Source organism: Pyxicephalus adspersus, chromosome 11, assembly GCF_032062135.1.
Source record: "Pyxicephalus adspersus chromosome 11, UCB_Pads_2.0, whole genome shotgun sequence".
NCBI classification, from domain to species: Eukaryota; Metazoa; Chordata; class Amphibia; order Anura; family Pyxicephalidae; genus Pyxicephalus; species Pyxicephalus adspersus.
This window is the reverse complement of record NC_092868.1, coordinates 15952829-15980281: the sequence shown is the minus strand read 5'-3', so window position 1 is coordinate 15980281 and position 27453 is coordinate 15952829. Positions and strand designations below refer to the sequence as shown.

Here is a 27453-nt window from a genome sequence, read left to right as displayed (position 1 = left end):
CTACTAACCCTTTTTCACCTATTGGCAAGGTGTTCTCATTGTCATTGTTTCATTGTTTGTTGTGTCATTGTTTGTACTAGTTTATTATGTAGGTATGTTATTTGATACTCCTATTTATTATACAGGGCTGCGTCACATTTACATGAAATAATAAAAGTATTATCAAATATAGATCAAGTCATGACAGTGATCATTTGCTCCTAATTAAATGAACAAAATCAATGTTCAATTTGAACAAGTTAGATCAACCTTTCTTGATCTTTTTAACAGATTTTTACATTTTTTACTGGCCAGCAGAAAGAATATCACCCTTACAAACAGCCAAAAAGATCATTGCTGTCACTTTTACTAACCTGAAGGGCACAAATTGCTTAAGGAACTACTAGCAACCTCTGGGTTCCACGAAACCCTGTTTGGAAAAAACTAAGTTAAATTGTCTGCCTTTGGTTGAAAGGTAGCTTGCAGATAAAACAGAAATGTATTGTGGTCATTTTAAGGAAGATACAGTGCTGTCATTATACTAAAGAATTGTATGGCCAGCATGAATATACTGTAGTCAGAATGAGAGCCAAGTACCTAAATTTGTAGGATAGGTCAGAAATAGCAGCTTCAGGCTGACTTTCTTAAATGGGTTTTGCACTTTGCAGACATAGTACAGGTAGGTAGTTACATATGAGATAGGGACTGTAGGTGTGTTCTTAAGTTAAATTTGTATGTAAGTCAGGACAGGTAGAATTTTTTAATGAATGAAATTAGGATAGATGTTTGTCTCAACATATTATTAGGCAGCGTGGTGTCAGTTACTGTATAAAATAATCACTGTAAGTTAATCACAAACAAAGCAAAAAAAAAAAAAACCCAAAAAAACTTCTGGAGCTAGCTGTGCTTTGATATGAAAAACAAAAACAACTGCAGAGTTTGTCTTGGTCATTAAAGAGTTACAAGAGGCTACAGAAAAAGCCCCCCCTACAAGTCATAAAAACCACCCTCTCCCCCCTCCAAACCTCCCCTGCACACAGGGAGCAGGGAAGCCGGTTGTATCTTGGTCCAAATGTCGGATGTCCTAAACCTGTACATCCAACTGCTTTGTTATGCCCATGGCTGTAGGGTTAGCAAATTATTCATTCAATTTCTACTCCTTTCCTTTTGAACTACTGACTCTCCAATTGTTATTGTAGGGCTTGGTCACCTTGAGCAATACAGCAATGGGTGCACCCAAGAGCAGCATGCTGGTAATCTGCAAGGTAAATGAGGGGAATACTTCTCTGAACTGGGTTTTCAAAGGATAGACAAAACTTTCGGACAACATTCGCAGGGGATTTCCAGCAGATCTGCAGAGAATGTGTATGTAGAATATAGTCCTGCATAATCCAGATCTATCTAAACGAACCTTAAACCCAAATGTATTAATATATAAATTTATTTCATGAGCTATGTAAGTTTTACATTCATGTGGAATGGTCGTAGAGCTTACAAATTTCACTTACGCATTTACTCATGTTTAAACATATTACAACTAGAATGAAATGAGAACACTTGCAATGTACTTTAGTCCACAATATAATGATGTGTAAATGTCAGATTGTATGAAAACTCAGCAGGACTTTGCACTGGTGAACTACTCCCTGGGGGGCAGAGAAGTATTTTATTATTACTAAAATCTTTGAAATAATAAATTTTAACATTTTGTATTTTATGATTGCAATATTAATTAATTATTGTTTGAAGTTAGTACATTTTTTTCTGATTATAGGTAGCTGGCATATGTTTCTGACTCACCAACTCCACAAGCCTTGGTTATCCATAAGGATATAACTTGCAATCTGAATGAACAATAATAATAAAATATGCAGGGGCTGACTAGCTACAAATGGAGTGTATTGTTTAGGTCAGGGGTCCCCAACCCCCAGTCCTGTCAGAGGGCCACGACTCTGGCCAGTAAATTGATGCTTCTACATGGCATCTCCAAAGAGAATGTAACCAGTTACAGCTGCCTACTGTCAATCTGCAGCTCAACAGTACAAGTGACTAGTAACTGGCAAGGTGCCAGCCTCAGGGAACCATGTGGGATCCCTTAATCTCAGAACAGGTCAGAATTTAGGTTTAGACTAGCAGTTTTTGAATTACCTTTGGGCTGAATGGGCCCATTCATTATGCTTCATTTGACAGAAGGCACTATTGTTGCTGCATTTTTTTTTTGGGATGCTACATTCAGCGTTCCGGGGTGGTTTGACATACCTGCCGCCTTCCTAGATTAGAATTGTTGCTTTCAGTTTATAAAAAAAGTGAAAAAAGAATTTTTATTTTCACTGCAATACAGCTCACTGATACCTGCTGTCAAATCTGCAGATGTTAATTCTATAAGAACCAGCGCTGAGGTGTGAACCAAGCACTGGCAAGCTGCCAGCCTCTGGGAGCTGCGATGAATGGTGAACATCATCCCAAAGCAGGTCTGAACCCAGCCTTAGGAAGAGCTCCTACCACATAGTTTTCGTGGATCTTAAGGAGACTGAATAGATTACAATAAATTGTATATTTGGATTTCTAGAAGTAAGACCAGTTTAATGTTGGCAACACACACAAATTAGCTTTTTTTAGATATAAAAATAGATCACATAAAAACATTGTTCTCTTTTAACATTTTGCATTCTTTTGCTGTATTGATTTCATCCAAATTATGACCTATGATGATTCTGGGGTACAATGAGAATCCATCCTGGCGGATAGATCTAGCGATTACATGTCCCCTATTCTGTGTACAAATGTCAATAAAAAATGAATGATCATGCACACAGCCACTCAGCAGCTTTACATTCACTAGTCTCCTCTCAACTTCTCCTTGGACTGACTGAATAGTGATGAGCACACACTGATGAGCTCATCTTCCTTTCACTCTATTGTCTGTATTTGTGTCTTTTATATCTGTCTGGATTTCAGGCTTAAAGGGGGCCTAAACTAAAATTTTTACCTTACATAAAAGGGTAGACAACCCTTCTTTTTTTGGAGGGGAGAGTTAAAAACCTTTTACACCTAGGTCACCCAATTTTGCGCCTGCATACATTGTGCTTGCATAACGTTAAGGCTTTAAAGTTTTAAGGCTTTAAAGTAGAGATAGCAGACACCGTTGATTCAGGGGACATCTGATTGCTTCATGGAATCAGGAGGGGTTTTTTTTCCAGTTGAAGCAAATTGTACCAGGGTTTTTTTGCCTTCCTCTGGATCAACTATGTCCATAGGGTTTTATACCTGGGATATATTTACTTCCCTAGTGGTTGAACTTGGTGGACTTATGTCTTTTTCTACCTGACTTACTATGCAACTATGTAAAAATATGTAAAAATATGTGCTGAAGTCTAGAGTGGCATTAGACAGGGTAATGCTATTGTGTCAATGAATAGAAACATGGATACATTTCCAGAACAACAAGAAATGTGGTCTTCTCTGTTGCTGACACGTTTCCACGTTTCACCATTAGGCTTTCCCAGGGGAGGTAGAAACACATGACATAGGAGCTTTCATAATTTATGTTTATTGAAGTCACAATTATTAGCAGGAATAGAAATGCCCGGATTTCTGCAGCTAGAAGCATCTGCACGTTTCTTTTCTTCCTTTTCATATGCCTTAGCCAAGTATACCATTTCTTATTTTCTTTAACAGGTCTTCAGGCAAAAGACTTATTGATTTACTCCAAATTTGCATGTGTAGAAAAATACTTCAAGAGATGGGTGTCCTTCAGCTGTGCTTTATCTGTAACACTTCCTGCAAGGAATCACACTCCTCCCTTGCTCCTTGCAATGATGTTCTTGTTCATAATGTGTTCTTATCTTTTATTATCCACTTAAATTCTAAGAATGTCTTCTGCCATTAAAAATGTTTTTTATTGTTCACCTTTGAAGTTGTCTTCCATTAATGATTAGTAAGTGTGTCCACTATCTAAACAGCTATCAAACTACCACTTCTAGCAGCTGCTTAGATTGTATTCACAAATTTGTCATATTTGTAGAGGCTTTTAAATGAGTTCATGTGCTTTATGAGAAATGTTCAGATTTTAATACCATTGGTATCACTCTTCAGTAGTTCATAGTCGGATGTAAAGTGTGAATGTTTAAGATATCTTGTCTTCTTTTCCATCAGGGGCAAAGTCTTTAACACCCACCATCTGAATCAGCTGTATGTAATTCCTCTGTGCTCATTCTTTATTTAACGCGTTAATTTAAAATTTGAAGTTTCCAGCTACCAGTGATGTAACCCTTAGTCCCATGAGAGTGCTTTGCCTGGTAACTGGCCAGTAAGCCCAATCACCACATCCTAACAGGAAACAGAGGGTATATTGCAGCAGATGTATTGGTGGAAGGAAGGGTGGGGGTGCTTGTACAGATGGGTCAGAAAGTTCACTTTAAAGATAACCTATCACTTTACCATGAATAAGCAAGTTGACATGAAATCCTTAAACTTCCTGAGTGCATAAAACAAGTGTAAATAATCTCTTTTAGGCATTGTGATAACAAGTATAGCAGTAAAATTAGGTAATCAATGCTCATTGCAAATTATGAGTTAGCCATTAACTGTAAAATTTTAAAGCCTTTTACATAACATACCACATGTGCATTGTGACAGGGGCCTGATTTAAGCTCTCCAACACTGGAGAAGATAGACTATTATGGGTGGACCTGGGTTAGCAAGCAAACCTGAAATGGATTTCTTGAAAAGAAGAAAAATGCAATTAGTTGGCGAATGTTTTCAGTCCTGAACCTGATCCATTCTTGCATTACTCTCCAATGATAATCTATCTTCTCCAGTCTTTAACAAATCTTTATTGAATCAGTCCCAATGTAAATGTATTAATGATATGGCATAGTTCTCCCCAGCCTCTTTTTGGTGGGTGGGACGCCCAGCTGCTGCGCCCTCTCCGCCTGGCTCTCATCCACAGCTCTAATTCTCTGAACGGACAATGCAGTGGCTGTTCCATTCTTAGCTGTCATGGGTTCAGAGGATTCCAACACAGCTTTGATGAGATCAGGACACAGACTGCCCCTCCCCCATTTCAAAGCTCGTGCTGACTCTTTTTCTTTTTTTTGAAAAAAAAAACGTGTAATGACGTCATCGGCATCAAAATAACTATGTGTGTAACTGCATGTCATTCTGCAGCCCTTCAGCTCTTTGTACAAACCTCCATATCTCCTAAACAGTAAGTCATAATGACTTGAAACATCAGAATTGTAAAAACTTGTGAAAATACACCTTTGGCTACCCCAGATGGTAAACGATCATCGTCCAATCCGATCCGCCGGTCCGGTCGTTCATTTCCAGCGACTATTCTCGTTCGTCGGCGTCGTTGGTTACTTTTTTTACGAACGATTTTTGACCAATCGATCATTCGTCGTTCGTTCGACGTTCATTTCCAACGATAAAAATTGGAAGTGTGTACGCAGCTTAAAATGTTATTAATATGGCAAATGCACTGCCCTGTTACACATTACTGCCCACTTCTAACACTTGAACCCCACTTTCTCTGGGGAGGTGTTGGAAACTGAAAATGTGTGGGAAACATCTGTGGCTAACACCCCCTAAAATGTCTTCATTATGGCATCATTAGAACATAAATAACTCATCAAAATGAAATTGGGGTTCAGGTACTGGAAGGGTAAAGTCATGTGTAAAAGGGCAGCGTGTTTTGATGTTTTTTGCTCTCTGACGCATGTACCTAGCAACTTTGACACATTTTTGTATCCTACCTCACAACTGTTTTTTACAAATAAGAACTAAATTCTTTAAAGATAACTATTTTATGGCTACTGTATTTTTCGGCGTATAAGACGCTCCGGCCTATAAGACGCACCCAATTTTAAAGGAGGAAAATCTAGAAAAAAAAGATTCTGAACCAAATACTGTAGTAAAATATTTTATATCAACTGTATAAATTTAACAACAGTTTAAGAACAATTTTATGTCAACTATGTAACGTATTAAGAACTATCTTTACTCTCATTAACAGTCAGTAAAGTCAGTCAACAGTGAAAGTAACAAAAATAAGGCTGTAATGTTTTTATTCAAACCCCAAGAATTTCTATTCTTCGCTGCTATCAGAAATGAGGAAGGACAGATCCACGCGGTCGTTGTCATCACTTTCTTCCTCACTGGTGTCAAATAAGATGTCATCTTCTGTTCCATCCAAGGCATTACTAATGCCACACTTTTTGAAGGATTTGACAATAATGTTCTCCTTCACGGACTCCCATTACCTTTTAACCCATTCACACACTTGTGTGATAGTGGGCCTCTTCATCCACCCAGTAGGCGTCAGATCATGGTTCCCAGCTGCCATCCAGGTGTTCCACTCCTCTCGCATCAGAACTTTGAACGGTTTATTAATGGAAACGTCCAGAGGTTGCAGCTGGCTGGTAAGACCACCAGGAATCACAGCTATTTGGGTCTTAACTTCCTTAAAGTTCTTTTTTGTATTTTGTGTAATGTGCGCTCTGAACTGGTCAAGCACCAATAAGGAAGTTTTTTTCAGAAGCCCGCCAGGACGTTTGGACCACACTTTGTCAATCCACAGCCTCATGCCATTTTCGTCCATCCACCCTTTATCATGAACGTGCATGATGACTCATCCCTATTTAATGTACAGCGCTGCGTAATATGTTGGCGCTATATAAATCCTGTTTAATAATAATAATAATAATAATAATAAATACAATAACTCTGTTAAGAGCTGGTGATCTACCCAAAGCCCCCTGCAACAGAGGAGCCCCATAAATAGCCAGAAACCTTGGGCCAGTGTCTCAGGATAGAGATAAACAAAGCAAATAAACACTGTTCAGATACAACAAGGCTGCCCAGATAAGAGCTAAGAGAAACTAGCTAATTTAGGATAATTGAAGGATGAGACAACACCCTTGTTAGAATCTAAAACTGAAATGTGGTCCAGGATTAGCATAATCAATTAATCAATTTGAGACATAAAGTAATCTTCAATTAAAAGTGTCAGTCATTTGTTGGCTCAATGGAGTTTTTAGAGCCCACTTGTACTAACTGACAACTTTTTTTGTCTTGTCTATTTATCTATTCTTATTTAAATTATCTACTTGAAGTATTAAATCTCCTTCATGCTGGCTCCTGGCTGCATCTTATTAGAGAGGGGTACACGGGCGATAGCGCTAGCACTCAATTTAAACGTAAGTTTGTGAATAATTAAATATTGTTGATACATTATAAATTCAATTACAAATATACCATACTAATTGATTAATATTGGAATATTAACTGTTGTTTTCCATTTCCTGATGAAGCAGACTTGGCATCTGTGAAACATTTAGAAACTGCGGAATATCTCATTTTAAGAGGTTTCCACAAGGAGATGTACACAAATATGTGATTTTAAATACAATTCTCCATTCTTATCTTTTGATTTTAATATGTAAGCTTTAAATAAAATTTAATGTTTTTTTTTATATTTTCTTGGTGAATGATTGATATTTTTGACCTAAAAAGTCCCTAAATTATCTACGGTTTTCCTATATTAAACCAGACTGTCTTATGTTTTTGCTGCATTAGTCAGGTCCAATTTTAAAAATCATTGTTAAGTCCCACAATTTGTAGAGATTCCTCTAAATCTTCCCCAAGCCTGCTTGTTGAAGTAAAATTTGAATAACCACCTTTAGTTTTTCTTTAATTTTCAACACATTTTTTGTTGACTCCAATTTGTAAGCTTATGTACACTAAATAGGTATGCTTATTCTGAAAGTGCAGTTAGTTTTCCTCTATCTAGTCTAATTTTGTTATATCTGTGGCAGTTTCACCATTCCCAGTCAAAGGGTGAACGTCAGCACATTTGTAGAGCAAGCCTATTTGGCATATTTTAAAGGTGAACTTGGTGATCAAGATAAGTCTTTGGCCCCTCATAAGGTGTTCAAACATTGTGTTGAGGGTTTACGAATGTAGACAAAGGGAACATGTGATAAGATGTCATTTGGTATACCTATGGTTTGGTGAAAACCAGGAGGTCATTTCAGTGACTGTTACTTTTGTATAGTGAAAACTTCAGGATATACAAAGAAAAATAAATGTAACATAGAGTATCCTTGTTTACCATCGGCGCCCAGTGGCTCATTCAGATGAAATCCCAGTGACGGTTTTCATTACACTATCCTCTTTTGAAGAAAATGTTAATGGTGATGAACTAGGTGACAACAATGATGAAGAGTTTGAAATTGAAGAGGACTCTGTTCGTAAGGGATTTGATCAGCATGAGTTGAGTGATTTGGCATGAGATTTGGGACTATCGATGAAGGCTTCAGAATTCCTAGCATCAAGACTGTGTGAGAAAAACTTACTTGGGAAATTGCATTTCTGCAGTAAATTAGAACTGACAGTGGCTTTGTGTATTGCCATAACAAACCTGGTTTATTGGAGGAATTGGGAATTTCAATCTATACCTCAACTGAATGGCGTCTATTCATCGATAGCTCAAAGCAAAGTGTGTTCTCCTTCACAAGGGCAATATATTTAGGTCAGTCTCAACTCAGTTTCTCTTTGTGACGAATATGCAGACATAAAGAGAGTTATTGAGCTGTTGTAATATCACCAACACAATTAGGTTATCCGTGTTGACCTTTAAATGGTATGCTTCCTTCTTGGTCAGGTATCCCTGTTATCTGTGAACATGGGACAGCAAAGATCGTGAGAGGCATTGGGTGGAAAGAAATTGGCCTCCAGGATCATTATGATTGTTTTTGGGCTCTCGCCATACCATAGGTACACCAAATTTCAAATTTTTCTGTTTTCCATTTTTCCACTGATGTAGACACTTTACACAAGTTTTGCATGCCATATGGGGAGCCCAATACTTATTTTTATCACCCAGTTTAGTACCAAAATATGCAAATCTTTGGTGTAAATAAAGATTAATAATAGTATGCATTGTTAACATTTGTTGTTGGTAAAATCGTCTATTTCGATTCCTGTGTCACAAGAACTAGAGCCAATTCAATGAAACTGATGTAATTTCAGGATTCAGCAGACCTGAAATACACTAAATATATTTAAAAATCCTTGGCAAGTAAATTTTTTATAATAAAATAATAATCTAGGTAAATGTAAAGTTATACACTTGGGGGCTAACAACAGTCATGCCTCATACTGTCTAAGGCAAACTACAGCCCGCGGGCCGTATACGGCCCAATGGGGATGTTTCTCCGGCCCTTTGGGTGTCCCGCTGCTCTGGCCGGTGCCACCCCAAGCAGGGTCAGGAGAAGGACCCCGCCGGGAGGCCCACCGGCCAGAGCTGCGGAACACATCCCCAGATCTGAGCCTGCAGTGTGATGGGAGAGTGGGCCCTGCACACAACCCGAACGACTCTCCCATCACAGGCTCTGCGCTTGCGATGGGAGAGTGGGCAGGCTATCACTGCACACAACCCGCCCACTCTCCCATCACAGGTTTAGATCTGCGATGGGAGAGTGGGCAGGGTTATGCCATCATGATGTCACATTCAGGGGCGTCATGATGGCATAGCCCTGCCCACTCTATTATCGACCCAGCCCCTCTGGCACATTTTTTTCAGATTGTGGCCCCTGACTAAAAAAGTTTGCCCACCCCTGGTTTCAGAGGAATACATTTAGGGTAGTCAGGAATGGAAAAGGGTCTGGGGATTCTGGTGGATCATAGATAGACTTTATAACAGCATGCAATGCCAAGCTGCAATATCTAAAGCTAGTAAATTACATTCTTGTATCAAAAGAGGAATAGATTGCAGAGATTGAGCCATAATCTTGCCCCTGTACAAAGCATTGTTAAGACCTCACTTGGAATACGCAGTCCAGTTTTGGGCACCAGTTCACAAAAAGGACATTGTGGAAATGGAGAGAATGCAGAGAAGGGCAAAGAAACTAATAAAAGGATTGGAGGAGCTCAGCCATGAGGCGAGATTAGCTGAACTGAATCTACTCTCCCTTGAAAAGAGACGTTTAATGGGGAATATGATCACCCTGCATAAATATATAAATGGTCCATATAGAGAACTCTTTTCTTTTCAATTATTCATTTTGAGATCATTACAAAGAACAAGAGGGCACTCTTTGCGTCTGGAGGAAAAGAAGTTTAAGCTGCGGATAAGGAAGAAATTCTTCACTGTAAGGGCTGTGAAAATGTGGAATCGGCTCCCTCAGGAAGTAGTTTCAGCAACTACTATAGATTGCTTTAAGCAAAAGCTGTATGCTTTACTAGAAGCACAGAATATACCTGGGTTAAGGCTTTAAAGTAAAGAAGGCAGAGACCGTTGAAACAGGGAACATATGATTGCCTCATGGAATCAGTAGGGAATTTTTTTCCCCTGTTGAAGCAAATTGTATCAGGGTTGTTTTTCGCCTTCCTCTGCACCATGTCCATGGGGTTTGGTATCTATGTTTATTTCCATTGTGGTTGAACTTGATGGACCTATTTTTTTTTTATCCTGACCTACTATGTTACTATGCAACACCAAAGTGGAGATGTTTGGTGAAAACTAAACACCTCATATTAACTGTTAGGCAGGGTGGTGGATAAGTCATGATTTGGGTTGATATGCATCCACAGGACCTGGACACATTGCTGTCATTGGGCCTAATTTATTGTCTCCAAGGCTGGAGAAGATACACTTGCATCACTGAATCTGGATGATCCAGCAAACTTGGAATGGATCTAGTCCAGGACTGAAATCATTTCTGGATCACCAAGTGAAAAGTGTATCCTTTACAGCCTGTGAGAGCTTTATTAACATGGCCCATTGAGTTATGCATCAAGACAATGATCCCAAGTACACAAGCAAATCTACAACAGAATGGCTGAAAAACAAAGGGTAGTATTGCAACGATTGTTTGTTAACTCTAACCAAATGATTCCTCCTCATTTCCCCATACCTAATGATTTTTATTGATTTATGAAATCAAATGCTATCATATAATTCTAACCTTGTCCCTAGGACATGCATATTAAAGTACTTGCATGTTCTAAGGAAGCAGTTAAACTCTAGATCTCTCTATAACTAATAATATTAACTAAAGTTCCAAATATTAGCTAAGCTATCTTCTATGCAAAGCAGATCTCAGCAGGCTCCAGCCCTTTGGTGAGAACAAACCAGCAAGTTTTTTAAGCTGGTAGAAACTGATTGAAATCCACATCTAGATAGGTATGGTCTTTGAGGATCTTTGAGAAGACATAACTGCACATTTAAAGCAGCTACAAATGTTAAGAATTGCTTGCTTTAACTACATTTTACAGTTAAAGATTTATAAATAGTTCAGCGTGCAAAGTCAGGGAACATTTTTAGGTTTTTTTAAGTTCTTGTTTATAGTTAAGCATTACCAGAAAAAAATACAATTAATTTTATTTATTAACTTTTATTTTATTATTTACTATTAGCACTACTTACTAAAGCTAGTTGATTAGCTGATCTAAAATTAACACTGGTTGAATTAGAACCTTTGCTTTGTTGTCTTATGTTCTTTAGTTGTTAGATTGTATAGGAAATAAAAGACATATTTGTTTGTACCTATATCTGTTACTTTGGAATCATAAATGTTAAAAAAAAGTTATTGCCAATAACAATTTCTTAGTCCCATAAGTGGTATTTAGGTGCTCGTACTGAAATGGTTAAAGAGTCGTTATAAAACAAAAACTGTCACTTGGAAAGAGTTGAACATAGCTTTTTTAAGACATGTAAGCGTAGGTTTTCTGCTTGTGTTGTGTTCACTATACTCAATATATCTTTAAAGGTTGCTTTTATGTGCCACTTCCTCCACAGAATTTGTGTCCTTTGTACACCTCTCCCCCTCCTACAGATATGGAAAAACATCTTAGCCTGATATGTTTTTGTTTTGTATTAATTATGTAACTAAAGACAGATATACCTTAAAGATGGAGGTTGTGTATCTTTATAGCCATGCAATATGGGATATGTATCTGATACACTATGTTCCTCTATTTTATCCAAGCGGAACTAAACAAAAAAAAAAAACTAATTTGTGCAGATTCCTCGAGCCCTTCAGGGCTTTTCTGGATTGGGTCCTGCATCGGGATGAAAATAGCAGGGTGGCACGGGACGAAGGAAAGAATGGGCTTCGCCATCATCTTTCTTCCGGCTTCACTCCTGCACAGTGCAAGACCCTAGCCTGCTGTAAATGGGGAAAAAAGAGTGCTGATCTCACAGTGCATGCGTGAGATTTGCATTTTTTCCCCTATTGAAAAAAAGCATCTGCCAATGTCAGCCCAAAAAAAATGAATGGAGGCAGCAGTGAATGGTTTAGTACCACCTACTTCTACCCACTGTCAAAAAGGCAGTTGCAGGTTCTTTAGGAACCAGAGCTGTAGTGCTGGTCTCTGAGAGGCTGGCAAGGTGTAAGCCTCCGGAGAAGCCATGTAGGATCGCTTGGTCTCACTGTAGGTCTAAACCAGTCCAAAGGCTTAGACTAGCAGTTATTAACGTAACGTTGGGATGAATTGGTGCATTTTTTATTCTTCATTTGACAAACAGTACAAGGCACCATTGTTACTGCAATTTTTGGAAACATTTAGTTTTCAGGGGTGTTTTGCCATCTCTGACCCCTCCGAATGCTTTTAATTCATAAAAAAGTATTTAAAAAAAAACTGCTCTGCTAGACTTTTGCAGCAACTTAAAGTACCAGCAGTGACAGCCTGTAAAATACTTAGTCTGAACATTCCCTAAGTATGTTTGAGTTATTGCCTGTGGACAGATATTGTACGGCGCCAGCAATGCCTTCTCTAGTGGGTTATTTATCATTAAATAAAAAAATATCTGTCTTATGGAGATGGAAGTAAAATTTATTTATACAGCACACAATCATTGCATTTTTTTACCATTTTAAATATTGCATTTAGCCAGCTAGATGTATATTTTACTTTCCTAAATATATCAGCTGTTTATAGAAAGAGCTCCAAGAAATGGTACTTCCTGCTTTAGATGATCTCAGTGCTATAAATTTTCTTGTTATAGCATTGAGATTGTTAAAATGTTCCTGTTTTACCCCATGCTGTTTTGTGTGATTTATCTGGGATAAATTAGGCTAAGAATTAGCACTAAAAAGCATGTAAATATTTACTTTTATTATTTGATCATTGAATATTTGCACATGATTGGGTATTAGAAATGAACAGGAATTTGCTTTTCACATGGTTGGATAATTCAAATGAAGGTTCACATCACTTGTTAAGTACAAATTCTGTACGCCTTTCTGACCACTGGCCACTGCTATCCTCTTAATTATTGAATTACTAGGTTGTATTTTTTTCATTATAAATAGGGGAAAATAATATCTCTCTCCCTCCCTTTTGTTGTAATAAATATGTTGTTTACAGAGCTCACTAGCCCTGAGCTTAAATGTGTATCCATACGTGAATGGGTCAGAGCAGTGGCTTGGTCCAAACATGAATATAGACATGTAATTTTACACAATTTACGTAATATTTTCTTAGGCCTGTGGACCACATATTGTGTACCAGATAAGATTTTGGTGTGCCTTGAATGAGGGACCAGCCAACTTTGTCAAGGTTCTTCAGTAGATGGTTAGGAGGTTATGATGGCCTTTGACAGGGAATGTACCATATTGATGGCCTGGGTCATGCTGCCTCTTGCCTTATGGGCACATTTCACATTTGGTCAAGGTATTAGCTCAAAAGTAATGGATTGTTCCAGTATTCTGATGGTTTGTGGGTTAAAGGAGAGGAGGTCTGATTTGTCAAATATGCTCCTAATAGAATTGTAGGATTGATAGAAATGAAGTGTTGTCATTTTAAGTTTTAAAGGTCAACATAGAAATGTTGAAAGTATCTCAAAAGTGTTGGGTCATTTGCCAAGGATCTACTGCACTGGTTGCCATACTCACAGTGATTGTCATGTTTTATTTGAAGTTCGATCAGAGTAATTTCAGCAGCTCTTTGTGCTGTTTGCCTACTCTTCTGGTAGGGTTATGAATACAGCAGGTGTCAGTGAGCTGGTGTATTTTGTAGATATTTTTGATGTAGCACAGTTGGCTCAGTAGTTAACACTCCCACCTTTGCAGCACTAGGTCACAGGTTCGTAATCCTGCCAGGACTCTATCTGCAAGGAGTTCTCCCTGTGTCTGGGTGGGTTTCCTCCGGGTACTCTAGTTTCTTCCCATATCCCAAAAAACATGCAGTTAGGTTAATCGGCTTTCCCTCAAAAATTGACATATGACTATGGTAGGGACATTAGATTGTGAGCCTCTTTGCGGGACAGTTAGTGATATGACTATGGACTTTGTAAAGCGCTGTGTAATATGTTGCGCTATATAAATACTGGCTAATAATATTAATTGGTGCACTGCAAACAAGAAGTAAGACTTTTCTGAGCTGACCATGCTATCTATGAATATTATATGTCTCCCATGCTTTTTGAGGGTGTCCATGGTAATGAATATGCTAACAGTATCCTACAACATCCCTGGATTTCTTATCTATTCAGCTTACGTGGTAGATCTTTGGAAAGTGTCCTGAATTTGGAAATAGGACTCCTGAAGGCAGTGAGGATCATTCTTCATTTTTTGGGAATATTTAAGTCACTTGCAATAATTAATAAATCATTTTTAGTTAATTGTAAACGTTTTTGTATTTTGTTGAGGAGGTTGTGGAGTGGGGATGGGGGAAACTGGAAGATAGAAGGGAAGAAAAAAGAAAATATAAATTGAAAATGGGGGGACTGGGTTTGGGGAAGAAGATAAGATGTAGGCAAAGGGGTAGGGTATGTTTGCTTATCATTATTGGGGAACATTTGTGTTGAAGAAAAGGTTTGTGGTTCACGTAAATGGGGTTGTGATTTTAAGATATAGGGGAAGGAGTTGGATTTGAGGTAGAGAAGAATGTAGGGACAAGGGATGTTCAATACCTAATGGGAAAGAATGAGGCTGCTAGTCAAGCTTTCTCTGTGAAAATCCTGTAGGCCATACCGGATAGGACCAGGGGTTCTAGTCTGCTGAGGATAAGTGTCTGGAGATCACTTGGAGTCACTTGTTCTCGGTGTAAACAATGAGTTTTGTGTATATTACTACATATAAACTGGATACTGATAAACAGAGCAAAAATACAATGAAAAACAAACAATAAGAGGGAACAAACCTACCATACCTACACAAGATTGCTACTGCCAAGGCTTTTTTGAATTGTGCAGTACCGAGTAGAACACAGTCTCAATAGATCTAACAGTTTGGCCACAAATATTCTAGAGAGGAATACATTACTAACTGTACCAAAATGACTCCATGGGGATCTGTGTGGGTCAGCCCTGATGAGCATTGTTATTCCAGTCATATCAATCCCATGGAATTCCGAGTCCTATAAAAGAATCCTTATAAAACAGATACATCGGGCCTGATTTATTAAAGCTCTCCTTGACTGGAGAACATCCAATTATGGGAGAACCTTGGTGATCCAGCAAACTTTGAATAGATCTGGTCCTGGAATGAAAACATTTGCCAGCTATTAGCAAATTACTTTTAAGAAACATTTTCCAATGTTGCTAGATCACCCAGGTTCACTCATAATAATCTATAATCTCTAGTTTTGGAGAGCATTAATTAGGCCCAAAGTGATGAATGTTATAATGGACACTTGCACTGTAAATTACATTATTTGTCCTCCCCGTCCTGGGAGTAGGATGATTTATAAGACTGCTTTGTCTGCTGGGAGTGGATATTATATGCATACAGTAAGTTGGGTACCCCCACATGTATTTGACCCCTACTTTTGGATTTTTTTTTATAAAGCTGTCTTTTAGCTGTCATTGAGCATTGCTCTGCATCCTGTGATGTTTTTTTAAAAAGAGCACAGGAATAGGGAACAACAGAGAACAGTTTTTTTTTGTGGACAAAGAAATACCAATTTAGTTTATAGTGAAAAAGAGCCATCCTACTGAAATGTAAATAATTTTTATGGGCTACTCTATAGTCTATTTTTTAAATATATGATGGTTCTTAATAGTTTCAAAGGATTTTGCAGGCTGGATCTTTAAAATCAATCTGATGCAGTTAATAATGTCAAACAATGTAGAAAAATAGAAAAAAAGAGGCATCTGTGTATTGACTTTCAGTACTTCCAATCCTGCAGCGCAGTCGATTGGTCCCGGAGGTGTCTTTCATCAGGTCCCGCGTCGTTCTGGTATCGGTCTCCAAACCGGCGTGCTAGGGGGCGTCATCTTTTTCTTCCTGGCATATCTTCATACGTCACCCAACCAAGGCATGAGATCGGGAGACAAAGGTTGAAAAACAAACTGGGATCTGCATATTTTTCTCTTTTCACCAAAAGGCTCCTTCTGCGCATGCCCGAGATGCTTGAAATTTCTGAGTTGAGGTACGCTTTAATGCTGGTTAATAATTTATACGTATTATTAATAATGCTTATTCATAATTTAAGTGATGGATTGTGGGGGCGGGAAATCTAAAAGCACATTACTATGTAATCTGCTTTTAATTTTTTTTTTACAGTAAAAAACACTACAAAACATATATTCAAAGTATAAATAAACATTTTAGTGCACCAAGCATCATTGCCCAGTGCCCTGATTTACATTTTGCCCACTATTAGCCCTGACTTTGATCTGACCTTTTGATGACTTATAAATCACTTTCTGAATGTATCATTTCATCACATTGTCTTTGACCTTGATTGTTCCTGACTGATTGCTGGAGACCACATGGCATCCAAAAGGCATCTCGCCAGCGCAATAGCTGTTTTGGAGGAATTTGAAAGCAGTGATAGCGATTTGAAGTCCCTTGTGGAATCGAGCAATAGTGATTCACCAGGAAATTTGTCATCAGACAGCGAAAGTGAACTGAGCGACGATTCTATACCTGAGGTCAGAGCTGTTCGCACATGGTGCTCCATTGACCTTGATGCAGACCAGGCAGCACCGCCAAGATTTCCATTTACCGACGCACCTGGGATGAAAATTGAGGCTGAATGCGACGACCCCCTGGCATACCTGAAGTTGTTTTTGGATGAAGTTATCGGAAAAAATTTTGCGGAGACAAACAGGTAAGGTAACAGGTAGGTGTTTGCTAACTTGTGCTGCTCTGTATTTGCAAACTTTTTAATTTTTTTTTTATGCCAACATATGTGCCGCTCTGTGTTTGCCACTCCATCCTTTGGCACAGTTGTGCCAGAATACCGCTTTTCCCTCATAATGAAGTACCTGCACTTTGCAAACAATGAGGAATTTAATGAGACTACCCATTCTGCACCAAAACTGAAGAGAATTTGGGAAGTGTCTCAGATGATTCTACAAAATTTCCAGCAATCCTATGTGCCAGAAAGAGATGTCACATTGACGAAAGTCTAATGGCTTACAAGGGGAGGCTCAGCTGGGTACAGTACATTGCGTCAAAGAGGGCATGATTTGGCGTGAAAACGTATATGCTGTGAGAATTCTCATTTGGCTACATCTGGAACATGGTACTGTACACTGGAAAAGGGACACAATTCAACCCCAGATACTGCTGTTATGGATTGGCAACATCTTCAGTGCTATCTCTCAGAGCCATTGCTAGGTCAGGGCTATTGTGTCACAACTGACAATGTCTACACCTCTCCTGAGCTTTATGAGTTCCTTCTACAACACAGAACAGATGGCTACGGAACCGTTAGAGCTAATCGGGGCAACCTTCCATCAATGTTTGCAAAAGGGAAGCTGAACACAGTAAAAATTGTTGCCTGGCAGAAAGGCAAGATGATGGCCCTGAGATAGCGTGACAAGAAAGATGTAGGCCTGATGAGTACTGTCCTGCCACCACCGTTTTGGTACACATAAAACGTGGGAAAGAAGTGATGAAGCTACAGGTGGTGAGTGACTACAACAACACCATCAGAGGTGTCGACAGAGCTGACCAAGCCATGACATTCTACCCACCGATGAGGAAACAGCAAAGTAAGTACTACCAAAAAATCTTCAGGCATCTAGTTGAGCAGTGTCTATGGAATGTCTACATTCTGTACAAAAAAAAAATTGTCAGAAGCCTGTTAATCATTCAGACTTCATTTTGCAAGTTTCCGAATCCATAGTCAAGAACCACCAAACACCATCAGTGTGATGAATAGACCTGGACGTCGTACTTCCACCGTTGTCAGCCCGGAACGCCTGACTGGTCGTCAGTTCACTGAATACATCCCACCAACCCAAAAAAGGCGGCAACTACAAGGATGTGCGTGGTTTGCTGCTCAAAGACCGATGACAGAGGAAAGGAGAAACGCAAAGAAACCAGGTTCTACTGTCCTGACTGTGATGTTGGACTTTGTGCAGCACCCTGCTTCAAAATCTTCCACACCAAGGATATCTACTAAAAATGTAAATATTCTTTTTTTTTCTAAAATCTGCATTTATTATTATTATTATTTATAATTATATTATTGCACCCTTGTTTGGAGAATTTCAGTGAGAAATTTTTGATAAAATAGTTTTTTTTTTGATAGATTACATTGTTGTAGAGATGCTGTGTATACATCCTTCACTGGAAAAGATCATTTCCAGGGACAAAAATCTGATGTTTATCTGACATCGATATAAGAATTTACTCTTAAGTGAAAATGTGTTTTTTATGTATTTGTGAGTCTCTATATGAATGAATTTTAGGAAAAATGTTTTTAATATTAATTATAGGCAATAATATTAGAAAAAAAAATGCGTCCAAAAGGTTATGTGAACTGATAATCCGTCCCACTGAAGGCTTTATGATGTCAGACTGATGGGGCTGAGAATCTAGCCATGTCTCTTGGCGTTTTCTGGATCTCCTTATATTATGATATGCAGCATGTGCACTCATATAATAGAACTTCTAGCTTTCATATGTTTACAAAAAAATACTAATTTAGGCGGGTGACAAATTTGTCAATGAACCTTCTAGCATTTGGTGGCAGCCTTTACCAGAGGTTCTCTAGAACATGCCCAGTAAAGAGTAAAGAACTTGCAATTTGTTACAAAAATGCTATCTGTCTGCTTTTATTACAGAACAGATTGTATTTGTATTTTACCTGTTTGCTAGCAACCTAATAAAGATTGTACCTTGAACTGTACATGTGCAGTTTAGAGCACAATCTCTGCATGTCTTGGTTGGTGACACAAATTCCCATGCCATTTTGCTCTTCTAAAGTTACTCCAACATTTTCTGTTTACTGTGATTACATTTGTTTACATTGTTAGTTTTTTCTTCTGGTTTCTACATTATTGTGGGCCTATTGGGGTGTTTGCCAAAGTTGTGTAAATATTATAGACAGACATATTCAGAAACCCTGGCTGCTAACACAGCTCTCACATATGTATTGCATTGGTGTATTTTATTATCTGGTTTGCCTAGAGTTCAGGGTTACTCTGGCTAGTAACAGGTTTTTCTTAGAGTTAGACATCTGTATTTCCTTTTTTTTTTTTTTTTTTTTTTTTTTGGACCATACGCAAAAACTTTGGCTGTACAAGTTATGCACATAGCTTTATCCATATGTCGAAATTTTGTTGCATTTTATTATCACTGTAGGTAACATTTGCCTTTGCATTTCGTCTTTTATGTTTAATAAAACATAAACTGTCACTGACAGACCTACCTGAAGCTTCATTGTCATTTTCTGGTATCTAACATTTAATCTTTTTATAGTTCGTCTTCCCTGATTCTACCAGTAACATATCATTTTTTTTTCGATTTGTATTTTTTTTCTTATTTTTGGCCAATTGATGTCATTACTTGGCCTCTGTTCTTCTATGTGCAATGGAGGAAAGGGCTAAAGGATGTTGGATTTCTTCCAGTCAGGAAATGAGGAGGGGTCTATCTGGCTGGCTTGCACCTTATCATGCACCCTGAGAAAGTAAAATCAGATTAAGCAATTTAAAAAAAAAACTTTGAAGCAAAAGTAAACTCATCTCTCCTTGATCCCACTGACATATTCACCCAGTCCTTTACCTGGTTTGGGATGTTCAGCCATGTTGATTGACCAGGCTGGAATCATGTAACCTCTGCGCATGGGGGTTCATTTATTCCAGCACAGAGGTGTGATGGGGATGTAAATTGAGCAAAATGTACATTCTACAGAAGATAGCAAATTGGCAGGTAAGATAGCAGCATGTGATGATTGTAGCATTTATTATAGGTAATCACATGACCATAATGTAGCCCCATAAACAGTCCTCCTTCCTTTGTAATTTTGTGACCTTTTAGTTAATTTCCATGTTGATTTCTGTAAACTAGTAGATAACCTTTCAATTCTCATTTTTTGATTCTGTTTCATTTTTGACATTCTTTATATACCTATTTTAAGTGCTGAAGGGCAGAGGAAAGTCTGTCTGCATTGATCTGGAGAAAGCATTACAAATTAGTTTGGCAGGTTAGTAATACTTTCACTGAATTCGAAAGAGAATAGGCTGTTGACGTTTTCCCAGAGCAGTGACAGACCCCACTCTAATACACATTTTTAAGAACCCAAATTGAATTTGAATCTCCATTACATACATTATGAACAAATGAATGTGTTAAATTGCACCCAGTATGGTTTACAGGGGTGCCCACACTTTTTTGGCATGCAAGCTACTTTTAAAATGACCAGTCAAAATGATCTACCAACAATAAAAATGCTAAACATATTTTATTTATAATATATATATATATATATATATTTATTTATATATATATTGAATGTACTACACAGAAGTGACTGAAGCTAATGAGACATTGAATGGCAGAACATTGCACAGACATTGCACTACAAGACTATAGTGACAGGAAAGTTCAACTGCATCTGAGTTGTTTCATTTAAAATTAATTGTGGTAATGTACAGAACCAAAATTAGAAAAAAGTTGTCTCTGTCCAAATATTTATAAACCTAACTGTATGAATTGATTTTTGATAATTTTTTGCACATATCGGACTCTTTGAAGTTTGCTCAATTATCTATGAATGCTGGTGTACTATCCCACAAAAGCTTTATATATCCTTAACTATTATGATTCTGTACTTCAGCTTTGCTGGATCACCCAGCTTCACTTATGAAAGTGTAATGTACAGAACCAAAATTAGAAAAAAGTTGTCTCTGTCCAAATATTTATGAACCTAACTGTAGTATGTATATACTAGCATGTGTAAAGTAGGTATAACAATATGTAAGAAGGTTACTTACTGTTAGGTGACAGACATAATGCTCAAAGGGAGAGTAAAAAACGTATTTCTTGGGTTGAAGATATTTTTGTGAAAGAAAAGGGGTTTTTGTAAGGTGAGTAACAGTAATGATTGCTAAAATGAAATGAAATACAATAAGTAAAGATGGGTAAAAGAACCAAAGGTTCCCATACAAATTATTATAAGCTGATAAAAAAAGTTGTTGAGTGGGTTACAATAGGAATCAAACAAGGGGATATGGTCATGGTTGATCAATAAGGATGATAAAGGTCACCATTTATGTATTCAAGGAGGGTAATTCAAATTTTAAAGTATAGAGCTACAAAAGGTGTATCTAGGACATTTTTTCAATAATGGTATAGTACAAAAAACATATCTTAAGGATTGAAAGTTCTTACCTCTGATGAAGGCCAAATAGGAGCAGTAACAGTAAAAAATGGTTCAGTCATGCACCTTGTTTTTTGCACCTTGTCATTAGTTGCATGATAAATACAATCTAACTTTTGCTGCAAAAAGACAAAAAACAAACAGCTTATCTCCTTCTTTCAATTGCAAAATTGCTGCCCTGAAGTTAAGTCATAAATTTTACATGACTCGGGGCCAACAAGGGAAAAGTTTTATAGAACTTTGCTCTCCCACATGACTTTCATGCATGACATGGCCTCATGCATGACATGGCCCTAAGACAAAACCTCCCATGAGATGAAGCTTCTGGAGCCTACTAATTTAGTTAAAAAAGTGTTATGGTAATCTGAAACTGAACCTTTAAGGATTTTCTAAGTACAGTGAAGAGAAGTATGTTGGCTGCTAGCATTTTCATAGGTTCGTAGGGAGGAATATAATTGAAGCCTCTGGAATCCTTCCATGTCTGAATGTACTTTATCGTACCAGTCCACCAATATTAATATTTATTATAGGTGGAGTCTGAGAGGCTGATAAAGCTCCCAGCTTTTAGGTTCTAGATATTTCAATAAAATGTGCATTTTAAGATGGGAATATAAACAGAGTAGAAATGTGTTAGACAGTCCTTAATAGAAGCAGATAGGTGAAGATCCCTGGCATAAAAATACATGTATCAAAATGGGTAGTTTACCACGCCTATGCTGAACTGGAAATTAGAATGGTAAAAGTTCACTCCTGTGTCACCTGAAATTTATAGCTTTGTTTAATGAAAGTGTTGTCGCTGTTTAAAAGTAAATCTGGGAAATTTTACTGGAGTGGAATTCCCCAAAATTTCTATTATTTAAAATTGTTTTGCAATACTTAATGCATACTACACATCGTAAATGTAAGCTAAATTGTAATGGAGACTGAATACAATGACATGTCTGTTTCCAGTTGCGCACTTTTATGATTCAGTAAGAGTTTTAGAAAAGGGAACCCAGTGTTTTCACCCAAGTGAAATAACAATAATACAGTTCATTGTCTGTTTGTACAGATTTTTCATGCTCCACTGATTAACCTTTTTGAGTTAACAAAAATGATCAAAAACGTTTTTTTTTTTTTATTATGTATTGTATACAATGGACAGTTATATAGAGGGTGTATGTGATAAGGATACACAGCATACAAAAGCACGTTTACAGTGAGACTCTACTTTTACCATTTTTTTGCACCATACAATATATGATAACAAAAGTAAGAAAAATGCCTGGCACCCTGTACCATATGAAAAAATACCATGGGCTCGATTTATAGCTGGGAACAAGACATCCCCTTAAACATTACTTGGTGGAGAATTAATTGCTGCCATTGAAACACATGGACTTGGAAGAGTCTCCACCAGGGGACTTTTGAGGGAATGTCTGATTTCCAGTTTTATGTATAGAAGTCCTAGGACTGTGTTTTTACAATGCAGCATGCCTCGTGAATATGTTTTGTGGTTTGTGGTCTGCTGTGGTGCATTGTGTGTTCTATTGTTCAAGGCACCAAATGTAAACCATTTCAGTAACCTGTGAATTTTACTAGCTGGAATGTTTTCATGTGGTGTTTTTTATTTTTATGGAAGAGTAGGCAGTTTCACAGATATTGAAAATACAGATCCAATAGAAAAGGTAAATATAAATTATGTGTACAAAATAATTTCATAGTTAAGTATATCAAAACTTTTGGATATGGTGAAAGTTCAGAGTAAGTAACACGTGAAGGATGTGGATATAAAGTAGATACTGATGGCACGTAAGGTACGTGCTGTCAGAGGATGTCTAAATCAAAGAAGAGATAAAAAAAAGAAAACTAAAAGGAGCACAGGAAGTAAAAAAAGGGATTGGTACATTTAAAAGAGTATATGAAGAGGTTTGTGGCCCTTAAATAATATTTTGTGTATCCCAATCACACCAGGCAATAGTTGCAAGTATTCTAATCTAGATACAAGAGATTTACACTCCTCATATTATTTACATGTGGACAGCCATATATGTTCACTTTAAATACTCCCTTCAATGCAGGGGAATAACAACAGTCCCCAATCATAAGGTATAAAGGAGGTATTCAATATTTGAAATCCCCTGCAATAAAGTGAGTGCAGCAGCTGCTACTCTGTATTTAATGGTTTATACTAGCAGTAGTATTTACCCAGCACAATGTACCATGGATGGAGTACAAGTCCAAGCTGAACAATACCAATCAATTTCAGTAAGTTTTCTAAATGCAAAAAGTAAATGGATACTTCAAATAGCCAAAATATGGGGTAGCTATTTACAGAAAACTCAAGTGCTTTCAGTTTATCCAGAATTCTTCAAACTTCCAAAACAATATTCTACCATGGAGGTTATACAGAAGTTTGATAATCATTTGAATTGTAAAAACCTGTGCAGGTTTTTTGATATATAGCATATTTGAACACAGCAGAGTTGAAATGTTTTTGCAAGAAACTGAGTTGTGCTAAGATATAAAGGTCTGAAAATCTGACATTCACTGAAAATTCCCAGGTGGAGAATTGTCTAGGTCCTCGTATTTCAGTGAGAGTAGTAAATTCTCAGAATGTTTCAGTGAATGTCAGATTCACTGGTGTATAAATAGAACCCATAAACAAGATGACAAAAACTGCAGTATGATCAGCAAAAGCAATGGACAAATGGCATATGGTATTCAATGGGAAAACTATGTGGAAATAATTTTATATAAATAAAGTGTAATCAAATCCCAAGCATTTTATTTTAGCTGTAGATAGGATGGGGAAAGTTCATAACCACAGTCAGGTTTTAATGCTTCATGGACCTTCCTTTAAAGAGATTCCCCTTTACTTTCTAGTGGGACAAGATTTTACCAGACTAGAAGTGAAGGAATATCTTCAACAAGGAAACATACAAATTACATTATGCATATATCAAACAAATGAGAAGGAAATAGATAGAGGTTTTAGGTGGCAAAAGTTTTATATATTTAAGAAAAATAGGCAAATTCACAATGAGTGCAGTAAACATTAAATACAAAAAGGTTGAGAGTAAAGCTACGTACACACTTCCAATAACTATCGTTGGTAAACGAACGACCAACGATCCTGCACGATATCTTTGAACGATCGTATAGCACCGATCCTGTACATGCAAATAACGACACGATCGTTCAACGATTTTGTACACATGATAGATGCAATCAATTTAACGATACTGGAAGTGACGTGCACCAGGAAACTGACCAATTTACTATTACCAATAAAGAGGACCTGTCATATGAATAATAAAGAATAATGACAGGTCATATTTATTATTCATATGACAGGTCCTCTTTATTAGTAACAGATATTTATAGAATTATATATATATATATATGTAGAGAGAGAGAGAGAGAGAGAGAGAAAGATTTATATATATATATATATATATATATATGTGTATATATATATACATACACATAAACACAAAACAGTGAAGCACCTGTACAGAACGTTCGTTCATCACGCATGCTCGGAACATGCATGATCACTGAATGACCGTACACACGATAGATGGTGAACGATCGTCATCCAATCAGATCCGCAGTGCCGGTCGTTCATTTCCAACGACTATCCTCGTTCGTCGGTGTCGTTGGTCACTTTTTTTTAGAATGATTTTTGATCAATTGGTCGTTCGTCGGTCGTTCGTTGTTTGTTTCCAACGATAATTATTGGACGTGTGTACGCAGCTTAAGGCATCCCTGAGTGCAATGATTCAGGGAGTTTGCCTTCCTTTCCAGACAAACAGTTGCCTGACTAAATGGTGAGAGAGGTAAAGATGCTCATAATCTCTATCCTGACGCGTTTCACCAATGGGTTTCATAGGGATGTATAGAGAATGTCAACGCAACTGTATAATAAAGTATAGCAGAGCATTCATGTATAAATATGAAACTTATCCATATACATTTATCATATTACAATGACAAAAAAACAAACAAACACAAGAAGTAGTACCATTCAAATGAGCTGGTGTCATTGAGAAATGAGAGACGAGATAATATAATGGTAAGCAATAGGTGCAATATATGTTGTTCTTAAGAATAAAGTGAATTTGAAAAATATATATAGTGTCGATGTTTAATTTATGATATGTTAGACTGGCGTGTTTATTTCTTAGAGATACTATGGTTAGTTCTGAGGAACAAAGGGTATAAAGACACTTACTGAGCAAATGTGGCTGTATCGTAAGCTCATAATGTGCTTCAATAAAGGGATCACGCTTTTGGTTTGAAAAGTCCATGCAGGTAAGGTGATTTGGTATTGGCAATATGAGAAAACACTCACATGCCAGTTTGCAATTCAAAAACAAAAATTGTGTCAAGAATGATTACAGATGGCAATTTTAGCTTTATTCATCCTATTGGAAGCTAATATAGATGATATCTATTGCTAAAGACATTATGCAAGTGATTGACATCCTTTAAAATATAGCTAGGCTTTGGTATGGAGATGAACTAGGAATATTATTATAATGAATGACATAGTCAAGTAAGTATTTAATAGATAAGATGCTGCCCTCTTCTAATAACAAGTGAGAATTAATATTTTTCATGCCAAATGATTTCAGAGTTATTTCAATGTAAGGAGAAATATAGATAAGGGACCCCAAAGAAGCGAAGTTTAGTTGTGCAGAGAGGGATGGATGGATCCTCTGACAGGTAATCTGCACAGCATTAGAACCGCTAGAGGGTACTATGATCAGATCTTTCACTCTAGAAGGGCGAGAAGATGGCATTGTGATGCTTAAACTGCGCATATGTCAGCAATGACGTCAGCATGCATGTGTGGTTAGTGTTTTGATGTTACTTCCACCCAATCCCCTGTGCCAGTACTGCCCTGCTAATTGAGCTTAACATCTGGGCGGCTCAACAATCCACAGTAGACACTGTGGATTAACGGGGGAGCAACTGCCAAACACCCACCGCAAAAACCCACGGTAGTTGGTGATGGCTATTGGGTGTCCTGGGACCAAGACTCCGATCCCTCACTAGCTAGGGAGGAAGCGGAATGAAGATGGGGATGTGTATATATTAAATGAATGGGGTATACTTGGAAATTAGCTGGGAGTGTCAAGGAGTATGCATAAAGCTCAAAGGGATGAATGGGTTTGAACAGCACAATAGTATGGCAGTGCAATAAATGAGACACATTTATACAGTGTAAAAATATCATAAAAATACAGATCGACACTAATTTAATATCTTAGTTTTGAATTATATAGTTTTGAGAACATCGCAATTATGAAAGGGGCATCAGTGTAGTCATCAGTGTAAAGAGGAATAACTACTAGAGTGTCAAGGATAAAATGAGGAGAAGGAAAATGACTTTGGAAGAAGGGGTTTAAAACTCAATATGTCATTAAAGGCCTTGGCCTTAATGTACCACTAAAATGTAATCTTCTTAAATTTTTGTGAATGTGTATCCTTTTACATTGGGAAAACCAGGAGACAATTTAGGAAAAGGATATATAAGCATATATATTCCATAACTTCAGGCAGAATCACAACACCTGTGAGTTTACATATTGGAACAATCCTTATGTCCTGAGTTTCTACCGTGTTTCCCCGATTATAAGCCATCCCCATTAAATAAGCCACCCCCGATTTTTGAAAAAATAATTAAAATAAGGCACTCACCCGTGAATAAGACATCCTCCGATATCCGATCCTGTGTGTGTCTCCTCGATGCTGGCTGCAGTGTGTGTCTCCTCCTGGCTGCAGTGCAGAGCCAAACTGAAAGTAAGAAGCTGGCACACGCGCCCCCGCGATTCTGAACCAGGAAGCAAGCTGCTGATTCCTGCCCTAACGGAGTTACACTTAAGTACCGGTAAGTGAACAGAAGGGGACAATCAATGG

General features: G+C 37.6%; 1 protein-coding gene across 6 annotated transcripts in view; it reads left to right on the top strand.

Annotated features, from left to right (window-relative positions):
* FLT3LG (fms related receptor tyrosine kinase 3 ligand) overlaps positions 1 to 27453 on the top strand; it is an 86381-nt gene that overhangs the window by 855 nt on the left and 58073 nt on the right. Inside the window, exon 1 of one of the 6 annotated variants that reach the window (XM_072425474.1) lies at positions 16261 to 16359. The exons of the other annotated variants lie outside the window; for them this stretch is intronic. The gene's annotated coding sequence lies outside the window, so the exon portion shown is untranslated. Of the gene's footprint in view, positions 1 to 16260; positions 16360 to 27453 lie in introns of those variants that run through there. 6 annotated transcript variants of the gene reach the window in all.